At 40.2% G+C, this 16,599-nt stretch overlaps 1 protein-coding gene across 1 annotated transcript in view; it reads left to right on the top strand.

Annotated features, from left to right (window-relative positions):
* The first annotated feature begins 16,300 nt into the window (after positions 1-16,300).
* Positions 16,301-16,599, top strand: part of fat3a (FAT atypical cadherin 3a) — an 808,281-nt gene continuing 807,982 nt past the window's right edge. Inside the window, exon 1 of the mRNA XM_059646553.1 lies at positions 16,301-16,371. The gene's annotated coding sequence lies outside the window, so the exon portion shown is untranslated. The remainder of the gene's footprint in view (positions 16,372-16,599) is intronic.

Here is a 16,599-nt window from a genome sequence, read left to right as displayed (position 1 = left end):
CTCACTTCAAAAAAAAACTGATCCTCTAGATTTCAGAAATTACTGTCCCATGACTCACCTTGCTTAGCTCTCCAACATCCCGAACATGTTGTCATCTCCCAAATCCACTCCCATCTGAGCTCCATGTATGAATCATTTCACTTATTTCCCCACCCTCTTCTCACCACTTCTCTCTCATCTTCTTTACTAGTGCTAAATTATCAGAACTTTCCAAACTCTAAATTGATGCCCTGGATTTGATTTCAGTCCTCCTTGGCAACTGGCTGAGATTAATTCAGTCTGTTCACAAATTCACTGTCACATTTGATCTTAAGATCGATTTCTAACCTCTTATCCTTGGCACTGCTAACACTGCTTATTTACACCTGATATTTTTGTGCTCCTGAGATGCTGCTGGGCCTGTTGTGTTCATCCAGCCTCACATTTTATTATCACCTGATATTGTCCCTTCTTCAGTTCGTCCGTTGCTGCTGAAGCTTTCATTCGTGCCCTTGTCAGGTCAGTGAAAAAATATGAACTATATGTTTTCAAATTCCATTATCTGACTGAATAATATGGATGAGAGTCAGTTCTGTGACGGCGTTTTTTAAACAGTTCAGAAAGTCATTTAGACCAGTGACTGTGATACGTCCAGATAAAGAAGGCATGTGACTTCAGTCAAGTGATTAGCAGAGCTCCTGAATGTTAATGGGTGGAATATTCGTACTGTTGAGTTTACACCAAACCAGAAGACCAATAGTTTTAACTTTGAATTAGTTCAGAAGGAACACTTCTACTCTGGCAAGAGAATCAAACTTTTAATTTAGGAGAATCAGCTATCCTAACTGAAATGGACTAGGTGGTAGAGCTTCTATCCTATGAAAGCTTGGAGGGAAATCTTCATGTCACTAGAGCTGAAAAAAATTTTGACCAGAATTGTGAAAGGTTTATGCCAGTGAACTCAAAATATGAGAGGAGTCAGTATTGAAGACTTGAGAAATGTGTTAACCTTCCTTGGAACTGAATATCTGAAAAAGGATAATGTTGGGAAACAGTTTGAAGCTTTGTTTTGATGTTTGTGTTAAGATTGTTCATTTTTATAGTGTTGTTTGATTTTCTTTCTCTGCAAAGAACATCTGAAACCTTGTGTGAATCCATTTCAGTGACTAACCACCATAGCAACCAAATACAAAATTTAAACATATGATTTTACAATGGAAGAAAGTCCTGGGACTCCCTCCATAACATCATTGTGCATGCTCTTATGCCCATGGACTGCAGCAATTCAAGAGACATCTCACTATTCTTACTCTGAAAACTCTAAAAGTGCAAAAATGTTGGCCTCATCAGCAATGCCCACATCCCATGAAAACAAAACATTCCAGTAAAGGTTTTGTTTTACTGGCTTAACAGTTTCTGTAACTACTTTGCATCTTTCAAAAAAAAACCAAGAATATTATGTGGTTGCAGAGAGCGAAAGAACAGTTACGGTGAAATCCATACAAATACTGAAAGCTTCAAGCAGGTCACAAACACGACTGAGTAGAAGCAAAGCAGAACTGAAAATTTACCTCTATTGCAACATTTAAAGACTCACAGTGAAGGCAAGCAGTGGACATGTCACTGTACTTTTGTGCCCATCAAATATCAGGACAAGTCCAGCCAACAACTCCATCAGTCCACCTTTGATCACCAACTAATTGAAGGAAGTGGTAAATGACAATGGTATTAAACAACATGTATAAACATTTCTGAAGAAGGGTCTAGGCCTGAAACATCAGCCTTCCTGCTCCTCTGATGCTGCTTGGTTTGCTGTGTTCATCCAACTCTACACCTTGATATCAAAGATATAACTTGATCACCCACACTTAGTTTGGATTCCAATGAGGCCATTTTAGAGTCCAATAGTAAGGATGTTATTGCACAGCACTTGTAAGAGCATGGTAACACAGAGCTGAGTCAGGGTGGCTTCGTCAAGGATGGGTCATATCTGATGAATCTGTTAGAATTTTTGAGGAGGTAAGAAGCAATGAGCAAGTTAGACAAAGGAGACCAAGTGGACATAATCTATTTGAATTTCTAAAAGGCTTTTGATAAAGTGCTGCACAGGAGGCTGCTAAATAAAATAAGAGTCATAGGGGTAAGGTGCTGACATGGATAAAGGATTGGTTAACTGGCAGAAGGCAGAGAATAGGGATGAAAGGGTCTTTTTCAGGATGGTAGCTGATGACTAGTGGAGTTCCACAGGGGTCTTTATTGGGACCACAGCACTATACATTGTATACATTGCTGATCTGGATGAAGGAACTGAGAGCATTGCTGCCAAGTTTGCAGATGGTACAAAGATAGATGGAGGGACAGGTAGTGTCGATGTAGGGAGGCTGTACAAGATCTTGGACAGGCTATGAGAGTTGGCAAAGAAATGATAGGCGGAATACAGTGTTGCAAAGTGTGAGGTTATAAACTTTGGTAGGAAGAATAGAAGTGCAGAGTATCTTCTAAAGGGGAAAAGGCTTTGGAAATCTGAAGCATAAAGGGTTTTGGAAGTCCTAGTTCAGCATTCCCTTAAGAGTAAAATGCCGGTTCAGTCGGCATTTAGGAAGGCAAATGCAAAGTTAGCATTCATTTCAAGAGGGCTAGAAAACAAGACCAAAAATATACTACCGAGGCTGTATAAGGCTCTGGACAGACTACAGTTGGAATATTGTGAGCAGCTTTGAGCTCTGTAACTAAGGAGGGATGTCCTAGCATTGGAGTAAATCCAAAGGATGCTTACAAAAAGGATCCTGGGGATGAAGGAGTTGTCATATGTAGAGCGATTGAGGGGTCTGGGTCTGTAACCAGGGGAGTTTAGAAGAATAAAAGGAAGGGGAATCTGATTGAAACTTTCACAATACTGAAGGCCTGCATAGCGTGGATGTGAAGAAAATGTTTCCACCAAAAGGGGAGACTAGGACCCAACGGCACAGCATTGGAGTGAAGAGGAGACGTTTTGAACTGAGATGAGGATGAATTTCTTCAGCCAGAAGGTAGTAAATCTGTCAAACTCATTGCTGTAGTGGGATATGGAGACCAATTTGTTGAGTATATTTTAGACCGAGGAAGGTAGGTTGTTAATTAGTAAGGGAATTGAAGATTATGCGGAAAGGCAGGAGAACAGAATTGAGAAACATATTAGCAATGATAAAATGGCAGACTAGACTCAATGGGCCAAATGGTCTAATTCTACTGCTATTTCTTATGGTGTCATTCAGATCTAGGCCTCATCACAAAACCTTTGCCCAAACATGTGCAAAGCAGGTGAGCTCCAGAGATAGGATGATATTAGCTGCTCTTGACATCAAGGCAGCTGACCAATTATTTCTTTGTCAAGCCCTAGCAACACTTGAAATCATCAGATGCTGGGAAATATTCTACACTGCTTGAAGTCATAACCAGCACAAAGAATGATCATGGTCATTGTTGGAAGCCAATATTCTGAGTCTCAAGACATTACAGCAGAAGATCTTTAAGGAAGTGTCCTAGATCAAGCACCTTCAACTGCTTCATTAATGATATTCACTGTCATGAGGTTTTAAATGATATGTCATTGTTGATCATAGTTCTAGAGGGCTGTACAATTTCAGTGCAATACAGTACCCCTCAGATACTGAAACAGTCTGTGTCCGAGTAAGCAAAACCCAGACAAAATTTAACCCAAGTCTTGATCAACGGCAAGAAACATTCATGCCACCCCAATGCCGGGCAACGACCATCTCCAACAAAATAGAATCTGACCATGTCCCGTTGATGTTTAACAGCCTTACTAGTACTGAATGCTTCATTATCAACATCCTGGTGGCTTCCATAGATCAGAAACTGAACTGGTCTGGCCAAATAAATACTGTGGCTTCAAAAGCAGGTATAATAATCTAGGAATTCTGTAACAAGTAAGTCACTGCCCATCTCTCCATTTACAAGGTACAAGTCAAGTGTGCGATGGAATAGTTTATATTTACCTAGAAAAGTGCAGCTCCAGCAACTCTCAAGAAATTCAACAGCATCCAGGAAAAAGAAGCCCACCTGATTGGCACTCCATTCACCGCTTCACCATCAACACACAGTGGCAGCAGCGTGAACCATCTACAAGATACATTGTTTCCTCGCCACAGCGCCTTTAGCATGTTCTAAATCTGTGACCCTAATACCTAGAAGGACAAGAGTAACAGATACATGGGATCACCACTACTTGCAAGTACCCCTCTATGCCATATACCATTCTGACTTTGGCCTAGATCACTGTTCCTTCTCTATCATTGGGTCAAAATCCTGGAACTTTCTTCCTGTGAGTGAATATACCCCCAAATTGTTGCAGTAGTTCATTAAGGCAGATCACCATCACCTTCTCAGGTTAATTAGGGTTGGGCAATAAATAGTGAACGAGCCAGGGATGCTCACATCAACAAGGAAAATGCTTTGAGGAAAAAAAACAAAGCACTTAATACCTACTTCAATCAGAGAAAGAATACTTTTGTTGATCAGACTAAATTTAAAAGATGCCCACCTCTAGCGTGACAAGCTGGGCCCAGGGTGCAGATCTCGAACAGTAGACCTCAAGTGGGCCAAGGGACTTGGAGGTGGCTCCTACTTACCTTTCATAGGCAAGCATGGGATCTGCAATCAGTGGCTGCTACGTCAGAAAAGCTAACATCAGTGGGGTAGGCCAGGTGGCAAAAAATGGCACCTAAGGATCAACGACTTTTTTGTTGGCTGGGTTTGATGCTGGCGGCAGTGAAGCAGTCGCGAAAGGGCATCAACACAACATCACTGAGGTGACTCTAGTGGCAAGAGAGGTGACTCTGAGGTTGGAATGTTCAGGTGCAGACAGTGGTGGACGACTATTGGCCCAGTTGCAAAGATGGCACCTGAGGAACAGCAACTTTGATGTTGGTTGAGTCCCATGTAGACAGCGGTGACGCGGTGGTGGAAGGAAGGTGGTGCAGATGGTGGTGGTAATGAATTGGCTCACGACTGATGGACTCTCTTAAGGATATATCTTTCTTTTTTTAACTTGTTCTTAACTTATACAAAATGGCACTGTATTGTGTGATAAATGAAAACTTTCCACTTTATTGTTTTGAATTCTTACTGTAAAATACACATGACAATAAAGTGAAAATCAAAATCAATGTGAAGGAGCAAGAGTTGATGCTTTTATAATTAACCTTTATAGGCTTTTGGCAAATTATGTGCAAGAAAGCTTGAAAGATGAACTACTCAGACAGAACTGTCATCAGCGTTGAATGCAGCTTTATCTAACTACTTGCAGTTGACAGATGATGTAAAATTAACAAAAACAATCCAATGAGCAGACTAGTTGCAGTTAGAAAAGAAAACAATTTGTGATGCAAGGTGACAGGGAAAATTATATCTCCAAAACAGCTGACTCAATGGGCTGTTAATTTAGAAATAAAGAAATAGCTGTGAGTAAGGAAGGTAGACAAGAACATCCACTAACAGTCCCAGATAACTGTAATGGGTGTGACAAGATAAAACAAAACTGTTAACAATTGTCTTGCCATTGAGGCTGAATGCCATTTATCCCAGAAGAGGCGTCACTTCTAGCCAAACGCCATAGCAAGAAGTTTATGCTAAATATCCCCAACACCAGGTATTCACAAGACTATTGGCCACAAAACAATATCTGCATGAAATCAAAGATGTATAGTAGCCCAAGGAAAAACTTGCGCCGGTCAGAGAGGATACCCAGGTTACCAATTATACAATCTCATTATCAGGCAGTACTGAAAACAATGTAGTTGATGATTACATGACAATATTTGTGAATTCCTCATGGAAAAAAAGATTGAAACTATTCTCCCACATAGCCATGCTGCACATTTAAGCTGATTATCTGAAATAATTGAGAGATGGGTAGGACAGATATTTATGCCGGATGAGGAACTGTGATAAACAACACAAAAATATGCAACGTGCCAGACCGCCAACTAGGAACACTGATCTGAATCCAAGACTTAGCTCTCTAGAACAAATGGTGAAATGGACATGAGATCCAAATGCCTAATGGTATAGTGAGAAGTTGCAGATGTATAGCAGTTGGCACATAGTACAATCTCTTATCCCATGGAAGCAGGCATCTAACCAATGTTACTGGTCACAGATATTGTATTCATCCACCAATCTAGGTAACTAGCTGACTAGCAAAATGAGTCATCCATCAATTTATTTCCTGTCCAGTTGAGTCTTAGAGACCATGAAATAACTGCACAGAGACTGGTATACCATCACCAAGTCACGTTTTATTTACATGTGCACAGTGCATGGACTCTTATCAGCCAGCTCAAAGCCAGTCCCTAGACTGAGGAAACCTTCTGGATCTCCTGTTTACATCTGTCAGCCAGGGCTCCCTAATTGGCCCTAGTTAACAACCCTAGTCAAGGGTCTCATAGGCAATGAGATCCACTTGGCCCTGGTTCCAATCATTACAGACCACTTGCAGGAATCAAACCCTCCAAACAGGAACAGGATACAATCTTGTCAACTTGTGATAATGCCACAGTGGATATTGTTGCAAAATGGAAGAGGAGGATAAGAGAACCATACATGAGTTATAACGGAACCATACTGAAGTTGTAGTTTGTTTGATTTGTACTATATAGCAAAGGAAGTCAGCGACCCTCGGGATAAATGTAAGATAAAGGGTTAACATTGTCTCTGCAATATGCTATTCAAATATTGTGTATGTCATTAGAGGATGTGATGCATGCCACATGTTTCTTTTCACTCGTATGCAAACCTGGTGAAAAGAATTGGCCTAATTTGAAATGTATTCTGATAGAGTTAGCTTTACCAACCTCAACAATCTTAGTCACAAAGCAAGAACACCAAACTGCTTGGGTCTCAACCTCTGGAATTCCCTCCTAATATAGCTTTCCCTCACAACATCATCTTCCTCCTTTAAGGCACATCTTAAAGTTTTCCTATTTGACAAAGCATTTTGTTACATCACATTAACAGGGGCATATAAATATAACATTTTGATATTTTCAGTTGTGGCTGGATGTAAAACAATGGTCTTGTGATTCCTGAGCTTTCTTCTGTCAGTGAAAGTGCAACGCAATGAGATCCAGTTGTCTATTTCAACAACCACAAACACTGTCAAAAATTGTAATAAAACATTTTTCAACGTGTCCAGGATCTGGAAGTGTGGTTAAGAAACTATCCTGACGGAGTCCTGAAAAAAAAAATCAGAGCACAGCCATGTACACTTCAATGCTGTACAAAATACTGGAGCAAAGAAAAACAGTTTTAAAGAGAGCTTTTAGCCATCTTTGGAAGCTAATCCGAGATTAGTCTCTGGCTTTTTTTGGCATTTACTGACTTTATAACAGAACAGAGTTTCTGAAAGTTCATTGACTTGGATCATCAACTCGCTCTCTTTCTCCAGATACTACATTGTGAGTTGATTATTTACAGCTTTTTTTTTGTTTCATTATCAAATTTTCAGTATCTCCAGTAGTTTTTCTTTATATTGTTGCAATTTTTGGGGTCATTCAGCTCATTTCGCTAGAACGTGACGCAGAACAATTCCAACAGTGCTGGTTCAATCTCTGCTCCAGTTTAGCAGGTTCATGGAAACTTGTCTCATCACCTAAGGTCATGCATATGAAATGGTGCTCCTCAAGTAATATATAACCAATTGTCTCTCCCAAATGCAGAAAGATGTCTATGATTTCTTGTTGGTTACGAATCAACTTAGAACTAGCTAATTTGAACTTGGGAAATGTTCACCTAGATCGATTATTTTTCAATGTAAGAAACCAATAAAAGTATGATGTTGTTTTTTTTTAATTATATCCCTGTAATCACATAAATGAACCCTAATCGTTCATCCATATGAAGTTATTGAAAAGTAAAATTATTAACAAGTATTCACTAATCTATCACAGGAACACATCATCCAGTTGAACAATTTTATATGCATCACCATTCTAACTGCAAAACTAATCTTAAACTTCCATTTAATTCTAGTACTTCACAAGATCCAGAGGCCAGGTTTCTTTGCTGCTAATTGAGTCTAAATCCAGGGAGTAATTACATTAATTCCTGTGGCTGCAAAAGATGATAAAACAGATTTGCATGCTCTACCTAATTCATAGGTCTTTATACAACACAGTAATACTTACAATGAACAAATCAATTACTCAAGAATTGGGTTTCATGGATATCAAAACCTTCCAAGATCACTGCATATAACAAAGTCAAGTGCGTAGCCGTGAATTACTATTTTAAATTAATATGGTTACACCAACCTAATTTGTGTATCCAATCCAGATCATGGCTAGGTGACTCCTTGTACAATGGAAACTTTTTCTTTTGTGGCATTTAATCTCGTGGCATCATCTACAATTACTCAGCTGAGAGAGACAATTGCCCGTTCAAAACAATAATCCTGCCTTTGTTATCATTTCAGAAGCCCAAGAAATATGGATCAGTTAAGGTACCCACAGGTACTGGTAATGATTTGAATTAGGTAAATAATTTGAAGTCCTTTCTTCTCTTGCTGAAATTTTACGTTATAGGTTCACTGCATTTGACAGGTGTCAGCTGTGGCTCAGTTGAATGTACTCTCATCTCAGAGTTAGAAGTCTCATTCCAAAGATGTGAGCACAATAAACCTGACTGACATTTTAATTTAGTACTGAGCGAGAACATTTTGTCCATGGAGTTCACTAGCCCTGATCTCGGTCAAACAATGCACTTGTTTGAAGAAACTATACTCAAAACAAAATATGGAAATCATTTGATGAGTTTCAAGCAATGATGTTCTTTGAAGACTTAAATATTAAAAAAGTATAGAATGAGAAAGTATTGAAGTGTTGCATAAAAATTAATAGCAGTGTCATCTTTCAAATAAAATTTTATTAAAAAGAGGCCTTGATTAATGCAAAATATTCCTCAGTGCTATTCAAAATGGAAGGGAAATCATTGCTGTTGTATTTCAATATATATTCCTCAATCACAATCATTAAAACTGATAATTTTGTCATTATCCCATTGTTGATTCTGAGACTGTGCTGCATTTCCTGCATTGCAATAAAAGGAAGTGAACAGGGAATGTAGTAGAGCTCATAGATTCAGCAGGGTTTGATAATTCAACATTGTTACAACTAGGCAGCTCTTCTTTGAGGGTTTCCTCTGCCTATATTGACAAAGCTGACAGAAGGAGAACTAATTTTGTGAGAGATCCCACTCATCTAGGATGATTAAGGTTAATCTATATCCAACAACAAGCTCCAAAATCTTGATAATTTGCTCTGTTTTCCAAAGGTTATTGATCTTTTAAAAAAATTTCTAGAATCTGGAAATGGATCGATATCTTTGATAAGACAAAAACTAACCAATTCTTTGGAACTGGTTCATGTATTCAATCCAAATCATGGCTAGGAGACTCCTTGTATAATGGGAACTCTATTTTATGGCATCATCTACAATTACTCAATTTTGATTGAAATCTGTATTTTAGTTTCTGACACAGAGTTGACATACTATTCTGGGAGTCATCATAAACATGAAAAGAATTAAACAAATTTATCCAAAGTCCTCAATTTACCCACCTGACAAATATAGGTTAAAACATTCACCAGATTTCTGTACTTAACAAGAAAAGAGCTAATTATTCCAAACATATTTATAACTGATGGCAGAAAAGATACAGGAGTTTCTAATTCAAAACTCTCTACAAGTTAAACTCTATTCTGTTTTTACAAATTTCCATTCATGTACAATAGACATACAGAGAGGCAAGACTCAAATAGGTAGGAAAGGAACACAAATAAATATTAGTGAGGCATAGCTCTGCCATCTGCCACTCACAGGAAATGAGATGTTCTCTTTCTGGACCATTTTGACTCTAATGAGGACATGAGGCTATGACATACGGATTATCCACTTTGTTTCACTAGCTAAAGATTATCCCTTTCAGTGGCTCTGAAAGTGTTTCTATCCCCTTTTTGGTCAAGTGACCACAGACTCTAAATTGGATATTCTAAATTGACCCACGCCTAGACAAATTGGCCAAACTAAATTCAACAACAGCCAACCACCATCAGCTACTGAGGATAGGAGAAACAATGGTCAAAGGGGTCACATGTTTTGGGGGAACCAGTTATAACCAGTCTGAAGGCCATATATTGGGGAAGTATCAGTCAGAATTCCAGGCACTTTGGCTTCCAGCCAGTGCTTCAGGATGTCCACTTTACACCTCCCAGCATGGCAACAGTGACAGGTGTTGGTGTGACCCCACTGGATGCTTTGAATCCAACTTATGACTCATATAGTCATATAGAATTATACAGCACAGAAATAGACCCTTCAGTCCAACCAGTCCATGCCAAACATAATCCCAAATTAAACTATTCCTACCTGCCTACTTTTGGCTCATAACCCTACAAACCTTTCCGATTCATGCACTTACCCATATGTCTTTTAAATGTTGTAACTGTACCCACATCCTTCAATTCCTTTGGAAGTTCATTCCACACACAAACACCCTGTGTAAAAAATTTGCTGCTCATGTCTTTTTTAAATCCTTCTCCTCTCACCTTAAAAACATGTCTCCTTGTCTTGAAATCCTCCATCCTAGGGAAAAGGCAATTACCATTGACTCCAACTTTATCTCTCATTATTTTATAAACTTCTATAAAGGTTGCTTCTCAACATCTTACATTAGAGCAAAAAAAAAGTCCCAGCCTCCAGCCTTTCCTTAAACCTCAAACCTTCCAAATCTGGCAACATTCTGGTAAATCTCTTCTGAACCCTCTCTATTGGCCAAAGGCCAAAAAAAATTCAAGAAAGTTTAACATGGAATAAATACTGACTCATCAGCTGACGTGGCATGGAGCAGATATCTTCTTGCCAATATTTCAATTGATATCATGGGATGTTGTGCAGTCTGGAGTAAACGTTGAGGACTCAGAGGGCATCTCCCCTCTGACTGTATACCAAATGTGCTGTCATCTCTAGTGGGTCTTACGAGGGCCTGCATTAACAACTGTTGAATCAAATATCAGCTCAATGAGGTTACTGCAGTTAGGCTTCATTAAGTTAATTTAATTTTATAATGTATGTTTCTTACATTGTGTAACCTTTTCTCTCATCTTTAATCAATTATTCTTAAAGTCTTCCTTCATTCCAGGATGAGATGGTAACTTCTTGGGCACAAGATGACATGAGTAGAAGACGGCCTACTTGCGTGGTCAAGTTCCATCATGGAGAAAGTGTCATATACTGGCAACCACACCTAAAAAAAAACTGCTTTCCCCAGCCTTCACATTCACCAATACTAATTCTTTTCACACTGTTCTCCTTGCTTTTACTTTCCTTCACCCATTTCCATGCTCCTTTCCCTTTCTTTCTCTCCCATCTTCTCCTTTTGGTGCATAATTCCTTGAAAGTGGAGTCATTGATCAAAACATTGATTATACAAGTTAGTATGTCATGTTGAGGCTGTACAGAAAATTGATGAAGCCTCTTTTGCAATACTGTGCCCAATTCTGGCCACCCTTCTATAGGAAGGATATTGTTGAACTTGGGAAGGTGCAGAAAAGATTTATAAAGACATTTTCAGGACTGTAGTGTTTGAGCTTTAGCGAGGGGCAAAATAGGCTGGGAGTTTTCTCCCCTGGAATGTCGGAGGCCGAGGAAGCTTCTAGAGGTTTGTAAAATCATAAGGGCATTGAAAGGGTGAATAGGCAAGGTATTTTTCCTAGGGTGTGGGAGTCCAAACTAGAGGACATAGGTTTAAGGTGAGAGGAAAAGATTTAAAAGGGACCTGAGCGATAACTTTTCATGCAGCGTAGTGCATGTATGGAATGAGCTGCCAGAGGAAGAGGTGCAGGCAGGTACAACTACAACATTTTTAAGGCATCTGGATGGGTTTATGAAGGATTAAGGGAGATAGGGGCCAAATGGGACTAGGTCAGATTAGATGCCTGGTCAGTGCAAATGAGTTGGACTGAAGGGTCTGTTTCCAATGTTTATGACTATATAACTCTATTGCCTCATCTTCTCCCTCCTCAATTTATTTCTCTTTATTTCACACCCTTCTTTTTGCATTCTTCCTTCTCTTTCCCCACTTTGCTTCATTTACATCCTTTGTATCTCCCCCATTAATGCTCATGTACTCACATCCTTTTTTATTCCTTCCCTTAACCTGCATGTACTCACATCCTTTCCTCTAGCATATATTTGTCCTCACTTGTGTTGCTTTGCGCAAATTTCTACCGATTCCTGCTCACCCACCGTCCTTGTGCTTGCAGAACCACAATAGCTGCTGGTTAAACAAGAACTGATTTGATTTTTTTCTTTTTATTTCAAATTGGCTTTTGCCCCCACCAACTCCCACACCACTCTCCCCACCAGTCGTAGCCTCATACCTCTCTATATGTGCATTCTTATCTGGGCCCAAAACCTTCTGAGTTTGTCTTGAACATTCCAGATTTTAATTGACTCACCAATGCTTTTGACTTCTGAGGTTCGAAGCAAAGGAATTGCACCCGTAAAATTTTGAGAGTGTCTCTCTCTCTCTCTTCCCCCCCGCCCCCTACTGTTGCCTTCCAGCTATCTGGGAATGACTTTATGGCTCTAGTTTAATTTGTGGATTAAGGCATTCATTTAAAAACCAAGGTTTACAATGACATTTGAATGCCTGGATACAACTATATATACTTTGCCTCGTCTTTCTCAAATTGTTGATATAAACAGTGGCTTCATTTTTCAGTCACATTTTTACTGTTATTCTGCTTGGAAAGAATACCAAATTTAGGAAATTCCTTAAGATAAATGGCTTGCATCAACTTAATAATTTTGCTTTGGTGATGTTTTACGAACCAATTTTAAAAGCAATTACGGACCCTGAACTTTGAGAGTACATCATTGTAATAGAACTTTTGCATTATAGCATTTTCAGCAGTCATAACAGAACTCCATGCTGAAGTGCTGTTGTTGCTTATTCATTCAGATTTAGCAAAATACAGAGACATATTGTCTGTCTAATAAATACTTTATGAAGTGCATCATCATGAAAATAAAATTAATGCACACTAAAAATAACAAAACAGTACATTTAACGATGATCACTAATTGACCTGCATTCATGCTCTCCGCAGAGTCCTGAATTTTAAAAATTCGTGTAAGCGAAGAGTAAAACTTACACTTTTCGTTGCAAAGACTTTGAGATTTTCTCAGGGGTTATTTTTTGGTTCCAAGAAGTTCCGTAGGTCTAAATATTTGAGTTAGAAAACAAAACTGTTCTCAAAGAAGGTCATTGCAAACTCTCTTTAATTAAGAGATGCAAAAGAAACAAGAGGTTTGAGGCTGGGCAAGTGTCCAAGAATCAAATTATGAAGAAACATTCACTGACGCTATTCCTACCTAGTCGTGAGCTGCGTTGAGTATTTTGGAGGGATTTCTGCTGGGAGTCCTCACAAGCAACAAACAATATCGCGCCAAAGACTTCGCTCAAATCAAAATCTGATCCCATTTTACGACGCACCATTTCCTCAGGGACTCGTCAATCACTGGAAATTACCAAGAGACGGGATCTCCTCGCACCAGCGCTATCACGAAAAAGTCTGCTGTACATTCGGAGGAGCACCAACACTCCAAGGCTGCGCTGTTTGCTCAGAGACAGAGTATGAACATTGCCAAAAAGGGGAAAATGGCTCTGGTTTAAGATTGAAGCGATGATGAAAGGGACTGGAAACCTGGCGGTCACGCCAGGCATCCTTTCCTTACAAGGAGGCAGGATTGTGCGACATGACACCTAGCCAAAAGACAAACCACATGCAATCCCCGTAGACGTCTCCTGTCAGCCCACTCCAGTGGCGGCCAGGTCCACCTCTTCACCCTGCCCGAGCCCTCCGACCCCTGGAAGCTCATGCAGATAGTGTTCAAATTGCCTCTGGGCTCCACTTCCAAATTGGCTCCCTTCACCCCACGTGTAGAAATAGGGAGTACAGCAAAATGTAGCAGCGACCGGAAGACAAAGACCAATGAAAGGAACTTTGGTAGTACAGTTCTCAAAGCATTGTATATAATACGCACTTCTGTATTAATTTCACTGATTTCACCTTACATCTGGTTGTTCGTCTGTGTAGCCTCAAGTGGCATCTTTACAATATCAGGCACCATTTCATGACCACAGACATGATCCATGTTTTGAGAGTCTGCAGCATCATCTAGAAGGAAGACAAACAATTGCGTGTTCATTGGGTCACGCTGATACCTTTGGACCTACTCATAAAATATCTGTATTCTTTCACGACCTGCGTTCAAATGTTGTTGTCAATGAGGTGTTCAGTGATATCAATGCGGGGAGGAAAAACACGCTGGAGGGCAATGCATTAAGTTGACCAGGAAAGTAGGATCCCATTGGTCTGTACACCAGGCCATGCTTAAAGATCTGTACAATGTTCTTTCCCTTTAAACGCCCTAACATTAATGGGTACTGCAGCACCTGCTCTCGCAATTCAAGTCAACAACCTCACCCACTCCAAGCATGGTCACTGCCATTTTCTTCCACATTACACACTTATAAATTTGCAGTACAATGGAACATGGCAGTGAGTGTTCCTCGATCAGAGCCTTGTAGCCTCTGCCTCCAACTGTCAGTCAGCTTAACATTCTAACCCCGTTTCTGGTAGTCCTTTTGGTAAACCCCAATATTGAGGTGAAAATCATTTGTCTTTTAAAAGTCCTTCCTCCTTCAAAACTGATTCCAATAGCCAACAAATGTGAACCTATGCTGCACCATTGCTTTGGACATGCATTCAATTATACTATCCTCCTATCTCTGTACTCACATAGTGGGAGATTCAGTGACAGCAACATAAGCAACATCCTGGAGGTCAGTATTCACCAGAAACTCAACTGGACGCACCATATAAATATAGTGGCTACAACAGCAAGTCAGGGCGAGGATACTGCTGCCAGTAACTCACCTCCTGGCTCCGTCATCTACAAAGGAATGTTTGCCATGTGATAGAATATTCCCCAACTGCCTGGATGCCTGCAGCTGCAACAGCACTCACGAAGCTGGAAACAATCCAAAACAACGCAGCCCACTTGACTGGCACCACATCCACCAATATCCACTCCCTCCACTCCTGACGCTCAGTGGGAGTAGTATATACGATCTACAAAATGCATTGCAGAAATTCAAAGATTCTTAGATAGCACCTTCCAAACCCATGACTACTTTCATCTAGAAGAACAACGGCAACAAATTCATGAGAACACAACCAACTGGAAGTTCTCCTCCAAGCTACTTACCATTCACGCTTGGTAAAAAATTGTGTTCCTTTGCTGTTGCTGGGTCAAAATCCTAACATTCCCTTCCTAAGGACACCTACAACAGACTGCCGTGGTTAAACGAAACAGCTCATCGTCATCTTCTCAAGAGCAACTAGGAACGCCATTTCCGACGAGAATGAATGGAAAAAGTCTACAGTATTGAAGATAATTTGAAAATTAGTTAAATCTTACAATTTAATTTATTAGGTATGTTCCGGAAATGTGTAGAATCGTGTGGTCCTTAAGATGGTTTAAATTTGGACTATGACAGCTAGGTGTTTACATTCCCCTTTCAAAGTGATTTGCAGCTGTTAGGTGAAACCTGGGAGACAACATACTATTCTGGAATTGTATCTCTGGCAGCAAGAAATGTTTGTTTGCCCCCATAACTATTAACACAACCACCCATATTGCGTTCCTGACTTTCCTCTTCCAACCCCGCACGTGAGACAGTGTGGACTCGGCCTCAACAGCATTCCCTCGACGAACGATCGCCTTCAGCCATAACTAGAATTGATACCAATCCAACACCAAGACGTACTCAGGAGATACCCGTGCTCCCAGACTGGGACTCCTTGCCTGTCTGATCACTGCTTCTACATCCTTTCGCTACGGAGTAAAGATAAATGGAAACTCGCTGTTCACGTCGTCTCAGCCTCTGAACCTAAGAGCTGGCGCTCCTCCACTTGACGTATGGGGTTAACCATGTCCACTACATTTCTGTATCAGCTGTAGAGTAGTACAGATTCATCGATTTGTGTGTAGGGAGACCCATTTTCTAATCAACTAACGCTTGCTCAAGAAGGGGCTATGTGCATTGCACCTGCGTACTTCATCTCGGCTTCCGCCTGCAACAACGATAAAACGACAGCTCCGGAAGCCAATCAGGCAGCTCTCCGGCCTGGAACCTGTCCTTGGATTGGTGGAGACGAACTAGTGTCACCCTTTCTTCAGTCCTTTGCCAAACCTCAGTGAATAACTCTGGAAGAGGCGCTGTATTACTTTGGCTCCCGTTTTCAAGTCGAGTTCATGCATAAGGTTTGTCCTTTTTTTGAGTTTTCTCTTCTCTTTGGAACAAGCTGATTCGTGGGCCGAAAGACCTGTACCATTCCACACATATCTAGAAGCAGTGACTTGCAGAAACGTGTTTGTGACCACCGGTTTTTTTTGGATAACGATTTTAAAGTCTCCCGTTCTGAACAGATTTTGAAGTGCTCAAGTGCAAATGCAGAAAAAATAACGAATTTAGAGTCGGAGGATGGACCT

Source organism: Stegostoma tigrinum, chromosome 6 (genome assembly GCF_030684315.1).
Source record: "Stegostoma tigrinum isolate sSteTig4 chromosome 6, sSteTig4.hap1, whole genome shotgun sequence".
In the NCBI taxonomy this organism is placed as follows: Eukaryota; Metazoa; Chordata; class Chondrichthyes; order Orectolobiformes; family Stegostomatidae; genus Stegostoma; species Stegostoma tigrinum.
Note: the sequence above shows the minus strand (reverse complement) of the source record. Positions and strands in the feature narration are given on the sequence as shown.